Below are 10,843 nucleotides of genomic sequence, written 5' to 3'. Positions count from 1 at the left end.
CAATACCCCTACCCACCCCCAAGCCACACACACACACACACACACACACACACACACACGCACGCACGCACACACGCACACACACATGCACACTCTTTCGGTATTAAGGCTAGAACACAGGGTTGTACACAAGGTAAGCTAGCCCTCTACAGCTGAGCAGGGCACCCAGTAGGCACTATAACCCTTTTCAAAAGAGGGGTTTCTGCTTCTACGTTAGATTATTTCCCCAGAGTCTACACAACTCATCCATCCTCTTCCCAGTGCCTAAGCTCTTGTATCTTTGTGAATTATCTCTCAGACTATGGCTTATGATATAAACTGTATCCTTAGCATGTCTTTAAGCTTTGGTTCTTGATGTGCTGAGGTTTGGGGCAGGAAAAAATTCACTGTAATAGACAATAGGTTGAAGGTGATGCTATTAGAAAAATGGCAATGGCTTTCCTGATTATATTGCTACATCATCATTATTCTAATTGTTTTGTGACACTTCAGGGTAGAACCCAAGGCCTTGGTTTTTCTGGACATGCTCTGTGCCACTTTGTGATAAGCCCTGATCTGCTCTTTATTTTTGTTAGAAAATGGGCTGGGGTGAGGGGTTCTGGAGCGATGGCTCAGCAGTTAAGAGCACTGGCTGCTCTTCCAGAGGTCCTGAGTTCAATTCCCAGCAACCACAGGCTGGCTCATAACTATCCATAATGAGATATGGTGCCCTCTTCTGGTGTGTGTTTACATGCAGGCAGAGTACTGTATAATAATAAATAAAAACACCTTAAAAAAAAAAAAAGAAAGAAAAGAAGGAGGGTCCAAGATGGGAGCAACCAGCATGTACCAGGATCTAAAACTCAGAAATTGGTGAGTGGAGAGGCAGCTGAAGCCAGACGTCCACATTAAGGGTTCCTGGGCGAGAGGGGATAACCTGTTAGCTGGGATAGTTTGGATCCAGGTTACCCGTGGATGTCTCCAGGGCCTGAGAGTGGCGAATATTCAACTTCCCTGCACTTCCCCTTCCCCAAACACAGGTGTCCCTGCTGGGCTGAGGAGGCAGTGATTGCCCCAGGTGACTGAACCGACATAGGCAGGCAGGCCTCCCAGAGCTGCAGCTGCAGGTGGGTGGTGGCTAACCCAAGCAGGACCTCCTTCCTCAGTGACTGAGATGGCAGAGGCAGCTATCCCAGCAGGCAAGTAGTGGACACCTCTGAGCTGTTGGATCTCCTACACTCTCATTTGCCCCTGTGGGCCTTAATCTGAGAGCAGAGAACAGGGGGATCCCTTGTGCTTTCTGATTAGGCCTGAGATTGAGCGAGTGTGCCTTCAAGTGAGTGCATGCAGAGCCCCAGATCCAGGGTCCCTCCACTCTAGCAGACAGACATCGGATCCCTCCCACCCACACCCCCACTGTGGGCAACACAGGGATCCTTGGGACAGTGTTCAACACTGAAGGCCCTGTTCTGTGGGCCTACCAGTGGAGTCCAGGCAAACAATTCCTGGAGCCCAGACAGATCTGAATACAACAGGCTGTAGGCCACTGAGGTATCCAGGGCACCTGCACATGCACAGTGCACCCCCGAACAGAGCCATGACCCCCTCCTGACCTTAAGCTCCACCCTTCCAGGCATCTACATGCTCTAGCACCCTGTCATCAAGGCACACTGCCACACACGTGCCCGCGCTCGTGCACAGGCGCCTGCGACCTTCCTCCCTAGGCTACAGCTGAAACACCTACATCCACTCTCAAACCGGTGGACCTCTCTCATCTTCCTGAAGAGTACTCCAGACACCAGAGACAGACAGACCCAATCTGAAGTACAGACTCCAGGAGCAAACAGCGAAGGTTACAGAACACATCCAACAGAAATCAGTACATTATGGCTTCACCAGCAACCCTGCAAATCAATGGATATTTTAATTCATCGGCAACACAGGATAATGATTTTAAAGCTATGCTTATCCAGTTATTAGAGGCACATAAAGAAGAAATGAACAAACCTCTCAAAGAAATACAGGCAAATACAGCCAAACAAATACAAGCACAAGTAGTGGCATATAGAGAGGAAACAAACAAAAAAAAAAAAAAATAGAGGCCATCATGGAAAGACAGGAATCCACAGTCAAACAGCTGAAGCAAATGGTGCAAGCCATGAAAACAGAATTACAATCAAAAAAGAAAACACAAACAGAGAAAACCCTGGCACTGGAGAACTTAGAGAAAAGCAGAAATCACAAAGGTAAGCATCACCAACAGAATACAAGAGATGGAAGAGAGAATCTCAGGCGCTGAAGATACAATTGCAGAAATTGATACATCTCTCAAAGAAAAAGTAAAATTGGAAATGTTCCAAACACAAAACATCCAAGAAATCAAAGACACCATGAAGAGACAAAATCTAAGAATAATAGGAATAGATGAAAAAGAAGATTCCAGGCCCCAAGGTCCAGAAAATATTTTCAAGAAAATCATAGAAGAAAATTTTCCCAACTGAAAGAGATGTCCATTAACATACAAGAGGCCTACAGAACACCAGAATAGACTAGACCAGAAAAGAAACTCCTCATGTCACATAATAGTCAAAACACTAAATCTACAGAACAAAGAAAAAAAATTTAAAAGCAGCAAGGGAAAAAGACCAAGTAATATATAAAGGTAGACCTATCAGAATCACACCAGACTTCTCAACAAAATCTATGAAAGCCAGAAGGGCCTAGACAGATGTCATGCAGACTCTAAGAGACCACAGATGCCAACCCAGACTATAATACCCAGCAAAATGTTCAATCAACATAGGTGGAGAAAACAAAACATTCCATGACAAACTAAACTTAAACAATATCTACACACCAACTCAGCCCAGAAAATACTAGAAGGAAAACTCCAATCCAATGAAATCAACTACACCCAAGAAAACACAGGATGCAGACAAAAAATTAAAAGAAAACAAGCATTGAAACACAGTAACACCACCAACTTCACAATAACAGAAACTAACATTCATTGGTCACTATTATCTATCAACATTAATGGACTCATAATAAGAAAACACAGACTAACAGAATGGTTGCAGAAACAGAACCCAACATTCTGCTGCATCTAAGAAACACATCTCTGCAACAAAGATAAACACTACCTCAGAGTAAAAGGCTAGAAAATGTTTTTCAAGCAAACAGACCCAGAAAACAAGCTGGGGTAGCTATCATAATATCTAACAATAAACTAGACTTTCAACCAAAATTAATCAAAAAAGATGAGGAGGAGCACTTCATTCAAAGGAAGTGCTTTTTCAAAGGAAAAATCCACCAGGAGGACATCACAATCCTGAACATCTATGCCCCAAATACAAGCACCTGCATTTGTAAATGAAACATTATTAAAGCTTAAATCACACAACGATCCCAACACGTTAATAGTGGGAGAAGTCAACACTCCACTCTCACCAAGGGACAGATCATCTAGACAGAAGTTAAATAGGGAAATACTTACAGAGGTCCTAAATCAAACTGACCTAATAGATGTCTGTACAAATTTTCACCCAAACTCAAAAGCGTATGCCTTGTTTTCAGCATCTCATGCAACCTTCTCAAAAATTGACCATATAGTTGGGCACAAAGCAAGCCTCAACAGATACAAGAAGATTAAAATAATCTCATGTATCCTATCAGACCACCATGGCCTAAAACTAGACCTCAACAACAGAAATAACAAAAAGCCTACATACACATGGAAACTAAACAACTCTCTACTCAATGACAGCTTGGTCAGGGAAGAAATGAAAAAAGAAAATTAGAGACTTCCTAAAATTCAATAAAAATGAAGGCACAACTTACCCAAACTTATGGGACACAATAAGTGCTAAGAGGAAAGATCATAGTACTAAGTGCCTCTGGAAAGAAGTTTGAAACATTTCATACAAGCAACTTAATGGCTCACCTAAAAGCCCTAGGGACAAAAAGAAGCAGACACACCCGAGGGAGTAGTCAATTGGAAATAGTCAAACTCAGAGATGAAATCAATGAATTAGAAACAAAGAAAACAATTCAAAGAATCAATGAGACCAAGAGCTGGTTCTTTTAGAAAAATCAACAAGATAGACAAACCCTTAGCCAACTGACTAAAAGAGAAACTATCTAAATCAGCAAATTCAGAAATGAAAAGAGGGACATGACGACAAAACTGAGGAAATCCAAACAATCATTAGGTCTTACTACAAAACCCTATATGCCACAAAATTTGAAAATCTAAATGAAATGGACAATTTTCTGGATAGATTCCATTTACCAAAATTAAATCAAGATCAGGTAAATCGATTAAATATCCTATATCTCCCAAGGAAATAGAAGCAGTCATCAAAAGTCTCCCTTCCAAAATAAGCCCAGGGCCAGATGGTGTAGTGCCAGGTTCACAGGACTCTCAGAGACCACCTGGAGGCAACTCGATGCAAATACAAGAGGGCTTTATTATGAGAGTGATCAAACTCTGGACCCAAGTCTCACTGACGCAGCAGTAGAGAAGTAGGACCCCGAGCTCCAAGTGAACAGGATTTTTAAAGGGAAAGGCTGTGAGCAGGGGGTTTCCATGGCAGCAAGCAGGGGGCACAAGTCTTGGCATTACAGAATTGGGTGAAGTTTAGCAGGGCGGGGTGACCTTTTCTGAGGCACATAATCACAATGGCTAAGGCAAAGAATCACAATGGCTATTTTTCTAAACCATATCTGAAACATTGGGGAGAATTTTCCCATCGGATTTTCAACTGATTCCCATTGATTATTGCCAGGGAGTTTGTCTTTATTTTCTATGAAGCATTTATTCTGTTATATTTCCTGGAGGCTGTTGCTAGGAGAGTTAACTTTGTTTTCTGCCAGGTGTACAATCTATGATATTTCCTGGTACCTGAATTCAGTTCCCAGTCAAGATCTTCATTTCAAAATGGAGTTATATTCAGGCTAATTTAAACTATTCAATGGTTTCAGCTGAGAATTCTACCAGACCTTCAAAGAAGAGCTAACTCCAATTATTTTCAAACTGTTCCACAAAATAGAAACAGAAGCAACATTACCAAACTCATTCTATGAGGCCACAGTCACCTTGATACCTAAACCACACAAAGACCCAACAAAAAAAGAACTTCAGACCTATCTCTCTTATGAAAATTGATGCAAAAACACTCAATAAAATACTTGCAAACCGAATCTAAGAACACATAAAAGATATCATCCACCATGACTAAGTAGGCTTCATTCCAGGTATGCTGGGGTGATTCAATATACAGAAATCCATCAATGTAATCCACCATATAAACAAACTGAAGGAGAAAACCCACATGATAATCTCCCTAGATGCTGAAAAAGTATTTGACAAAATCCAACATGCATTCATGTTTAAAGTCTTGTAAAGATCAGGGATACAAGGCACATACTTAAACAGAGTAAAGACAATATACAGCAAGCCTATAGCCAACATCAAACTAAATGGAGAGAAACTCAAATCAATCCCACTGAAATCAGGGACAAGGCAAGGCTGCCCACTCTCTCCATATCTCTTCAACATAGTGCTTGAAGTCCTAGCTAGAGCAATAAGATAATTGAAGGAGATCAAGGGGATACAAATTGGAAAGGAAGACATCAAAGTATCACTATTTGCAGATGATATGATAGTATACCTGAGTGACCCCAAAAATCTAACCAGAGAACTCCTTCAGCTGATAAATACCTTCAGCCAAGTGGCTGGATTCAAAATTAACTAAAACAAACAAACAAACAAACAACAGTAAGCCCTCCTGTATACAAAAGGGCTGAGAAAGAAATTAGGGAAACAGCACCCTTCACAATAGCCACTAATAACATAAAATACCTTGGTGTGACTCTAACCAAGCAAGTGAAAGACCTGTTTGAAAAAAAAACTTCAAGTCTCTGAAGAAAGAAATTGAAAAAGACATCAGAAGATGGAAAGATCTCCCATGCTCATGGATGGGTAGGATTAACATTGTGAAAATAGCCATCCTGCCAAAAGCAATCTACATATTCAATGCAATTCTCATCCAAATACCAACACACTTCTTTACAGATCTTGAAAGAAAATTTCTCACTTTCACATGGAAAAACAAAACCCCCAGAATTGCTAAAACAATCCTGTACAACAACAGATTGTCTGGAGGTATCACCATCCCTGATCTCAAGCTATGCTACAGAGCAACAGTAATAAAAACTGCATGGTACTGGCATAGAAACAGAATGGTGGATCAATGGAATTGAACACAAGACACAGAAATAAACCCACACACCTACAGATACTTGATTTTTAAAAAAGAAGCTGAAACCATACAATGGAAAAAAAAAAAAAACAGCATCTTCAACAAATGGTGCTTGTCTAACTGGATGTCTACATATAGAAAAATACAAATAGATCCACATTTATTACCCTGCACAAAACTAAAGTCCAAGTGGGTCAAAGACCTCAACATAAAATTAGACACACTAAACCTGTTAGAAAAAAAAGAGGGGAAGAGCCTTGAACTCGTTGGCACAGGAGACAACTTCCTGAACAGAACACCAACAGCACAGGCTCTAAGATCAACAATCAATAAATAGGACCTCATGAAACTGAAAACCTTCTGTAAAGCAAAGCACACTGTTGTCAGAACAAAATGACAGCCTACAGACTGGGAAAGGATCTTCAGCAACCTTATATCTGACAAAGGGCTAATATCCAGAATATATAAAGAACTAAAGAAGTTAAACAGCAACAAATCAAGTAATACAATTAAAAAATGGATACAGAGATAAACAGAGAATTCTCAATAGAGGAATATCGAATGGCAGAGAAACACTTAAAGAAATGTTCAACATCCTTAGTCATCAGTGAAATGCAAATCAAAATGACCCTGGGATTTCACCTTACACCCATCAGAATGGCTAAGATCAAAAACTCAAGTGACAACACATGCTGGAGAGGATGTGAAGAAAGGGGAACCCTCCTCCATTGCTGTTGGGAATGCAAATTTGTACAACCACTTTGGATATCAATCTGGTGCTTTCTCAGAAAATTAGGAATAGCACTTCCTCAAGATCTAGCTATACCAGTCCTGGACATATATCCAAAAGAGGCTCAAGTACACAACAAGGGCATTTGTTCAGCCATGTTCATAGCAGCTTTATTTGCAATACCCAGAATCTGGAAAAAAACCAGATGTCCCTCAATGGAGGAATGGATACAGAAATTGTGGTACATTTACACAATGGAATACTACTCAGCAATTAAAAATAAGGAAATTATGAAATTTGCAGACAAATGGTGGGATCTAGAAAAGATCATTCTGAATGAGGTATCCCAGAAGCAGAAAGACACACACAGTATATACTCACTTATAAGTGGATACTAGACCTATAATATAGGATAAACATACTAAAATCTGTACACCTATAGAAGCTAAGCAAGAAGGAGGTCCCTGGCTAAGATGATCAATCCTTACTCAGAGGATTGGGCAAATGGGATGGACATTGGAAGAAGGAGAAAACAGGAAACAGGACAGGAGCCTACCACAGAGGGCCTCTGAAAGACTCTACCCAGCAGTGTATCAAAGCAGATGCTGAGACTCTTAACCAGACTTTGGGCAGAGTGCAGGGAATCCTATGAAAGAAGGGAGAGATAGTGGGACCTGGAGAGGACAGGGGCTCCACAAGGAGAGCAACAGAATCAAAACATCTGGGCACAGGGGTCTTTTCTGAGACTGATACTCCAACCAAGGACCATTCATGGAGATAACCTAGAACCCTTGTTCAGATGTAGCCCATGGCAGCTCAGTATCCTAGTAGGTGCTCTAGTGAGGGCAACAGGGACAGTCTCTGACATGAACTCAGTGATGGGCTCTTTGACCACCCCTCCCCCACTCCAAAGAGGGGTCAGAGGAAGATGATGCAGCCAGCCCTGATGAGACCTGATGAGCTAGGGTCAGATGGAAGGGGAGGAGGACCTCCACTATCAGTGGACTGGGGGAGGGGCATAAAGGGAGAAGAGGGAGGGTGGGACTGGGAAAAGGATGAAGGAGGGGGCTACACCTGGGATACAAAGTGAATAAACTGTAATTTATAATAAAAAATAAAGAAAAAAAGAAAAGAAAATGTGGGCTGTAACCAGAGCTATACTTAGAGGGAGATGTGAACATAAGCTTCATGTTATACTTGGGCTCAAAGCTCTGCTTTAAGTAGCTGTGCAGCCTCTGAGAATCATGGCTGCAAACATCTGCTCGGACAGGAAATACAGAATTCAATTCCTTGACTCTCACCAAATTAGTATGGCGAAGGTCAAGTCTTCTTTTTAAAAGACACCGGTTTGTACATTTAATTAGTATGTTAAATTTCTCAAGTTTTTCTTACATCATTTGATGCATATTCTTTGAAAGATAAAACAATGAATTGTTTCTTTTCCCAACTTTTATATATGATAGATTGTTATTAGTTTACAACCCTTTAAATTTTTCCTTTTATTTTTGAGATTATAGTACCATTATATCATTTCTCCTTTCCCTTTCCTTCCTCAAGATCCTTCCACAGACTGCTCATTGCTTTCTTTCAAATTCATGGCCTCTTTAAAAAATAAATCTTATTGATTCTTTGTGAATTTGACATCATGAGCCCCAATTCCAGACAGCTCCCTATTTGCCCTCCACCCTTACGACCTCCCCTCCATGAAACAAACAGCCTTGCCATGGGAGCTGTACCATGTCACAGGGTGTCACAGTACCCCTTGTCCACACCTCTTTCCTTGCAAAAGTCCATAGCACTGACTCACTGAGACTCTCAGATACCCTGTTGTTGCCCTGTGTGGTGGAGCGCCTGCAGTTTTTGGATCTGCAGGACCGGCCCCTTGGTATGAGCCAACTCAGAGCCCTGGGCCTGGGCCTGGGCCTGGCTGCTGGCTAAGCTGGTCATCCCACTAGCTCTCCTGTCCTCCCAACAATGGGGCCAGCTCTCCTGAGCCCATAACACGACACGGTCATGGCCTCCTTTTTCAATAACTGTTATTGTGTGTACACGCATGTGTGTGTGTGTACACACACATATTCCAAAATACAACCTGCTCAGTCTGGAAAATGTTATTGTAGGCCTGTTTTCATCGCTCGTTAGCATGGGCCCACCAGGTGGTGTGTGCTTCTCTGGGGAAGGACTATCTTTTCCACTCTCAGAATCCCTTAGGTTCCTGAGGTCAAGTCTTCTTGAAAAAAATTGTTTTATGTGTATGTGTGCCTGAGTGTGCGCCACATGTTTGCAGGAGTCCATGGAGGCTAGAAGAGGGACCTTGGCCGGAACTCCTGGAACTGGAGTTACACAGGTGGCTGTGAACCAGCGTGTTTTTTAAATGGAGAGATTGGGGGAATGAGTTAACGCTGGTGGATGGTATTGCATACTTCCACTGGAATAAGAGAGGTGTGTGGCATCTGCCACTTGGCTGGAGACAGAGGCGCAGCAGCAAATCCACAATGGTCTCTTCCTTCTTGGAAAAAATAAAAGTGGTCTGCGTATCAAGCCTCTTCTAAGCGGAAACTGTAGAGACAAACAGAGAGAACCAGGCAGTGTGCTGAAGTAAGCCGAAGCTGCTCTGTGGCCAAAGCAACAGGCCTTTGCTGTGTAACTTATCTACGCTGCAGAGCCTGGCTTGGTTTCAGCAGCAGTACAGGCCCCCAGTGAAGCCAACTACGGCCTTCACTCCTCTTGGCCAGTAACTAGTCTAGTGTGGGAGTTGGATCCCATCGTGGCCACTGAGAAACAATTGGGAGGTATTTCTGAGAAACAACTCTTACCCATAAGCCACTGCTGATAAAAATGAAGTCACTGTGGCTTGTCACCTTCCTTCATGCTTAGAACACTGAAGGTCTGTGGACATGGCTGCATTACTCATGTTGGAGGTGGAAGGCAGGTTTTCTCTAGCGCTGTTTCAGGCCATTACCTTGGCCAAGCTGTCCTTCTCTTGCAGAAGGCTCTTCTTCTTTAAAGCACTCCCTGCTTCAGCAAATCCCAGGACACAGGAATCTCTCCCTCAGCTTACCTCTCCGCCTTTGAAGACATTATCCCCCAAGCTAACCTGTGTCTATCACCATTTTGGAGGTACTTGTGATTATATCCCCAGAGCATGGCCAACTTTAGATCTTTCCATTCATATGGAATACCTTGCCTGCACCCAAACCCCAACTTCCAGGCCTGCTTTTTCAATAGTATTCCTGCTTTTCTAATAAAAACGCCTGTCAGTCCTGGCTCTCATTCTGTCCTCCTGAGGGAAGATCTCAGTGTGAAACTGCATTATTCAAAATGCTCATCAGCCTGGCCATGACACAGCAGCACAGGAATACTTCACATCCCCACCCAGAAGTTTTGCTCAGGAGCAGCCATATGACTTGCTTTGGCCACTACAGCGTAGGAAGAAATGCCGGGCACTGTGAGTAGACTTCAGGGCAGCGGTGGTTCTGTGTCCTTGCTCCTGTCTGTGATGCAGTGGATAACTGAGAGCAACACATTGGGATTGGTGAACTGAGCCTAAGTAACTGATGGGGTTAATCAGGTCCTCATCAGGAGGCCCTGCACCCCCAGACTTCACAGTCACCTGCGCTGGAACATGAGGCCAAGGGAACACACCTGCCCGTCTGTTCCTGGTGCGGAAGGCCTGATTCTGCCAGGCCTGCCCTCTGGCTGTGCCTGGGTGTTCAATACAGTTGCTTTGCTCTCCCAGAGGCCTTGGCTTGGGATGATGGCACTCTAGAACTTGTCACCATACAGTAAAGGCATGACCCACTGAAGGGTGAGGAGTGGTGGTTTCATTCTGAATGTTCCATTGCCTGAAAGGACACACCATCATGTAAAA

The sequence above is a fragment of the Psammomys obesus genome, unplaced genomic scaffold (assembly GCF_907164565.1).
Source record: "Psammomys obesus unplaced genomic scaffold, mPsaObe1.curated_primary_1811, whole genome shotgun sequence".
In the NCBI taxonomy this organism is placed as follows: domain Eukaryota; kingdom Metazoa; phylum Chordata; class Mammalia; order Rodentia; family Muridae; genus Psammomys; species Psammomys obesus.
Note: the sequence above shows the minus strand (reverse complement) of the source record.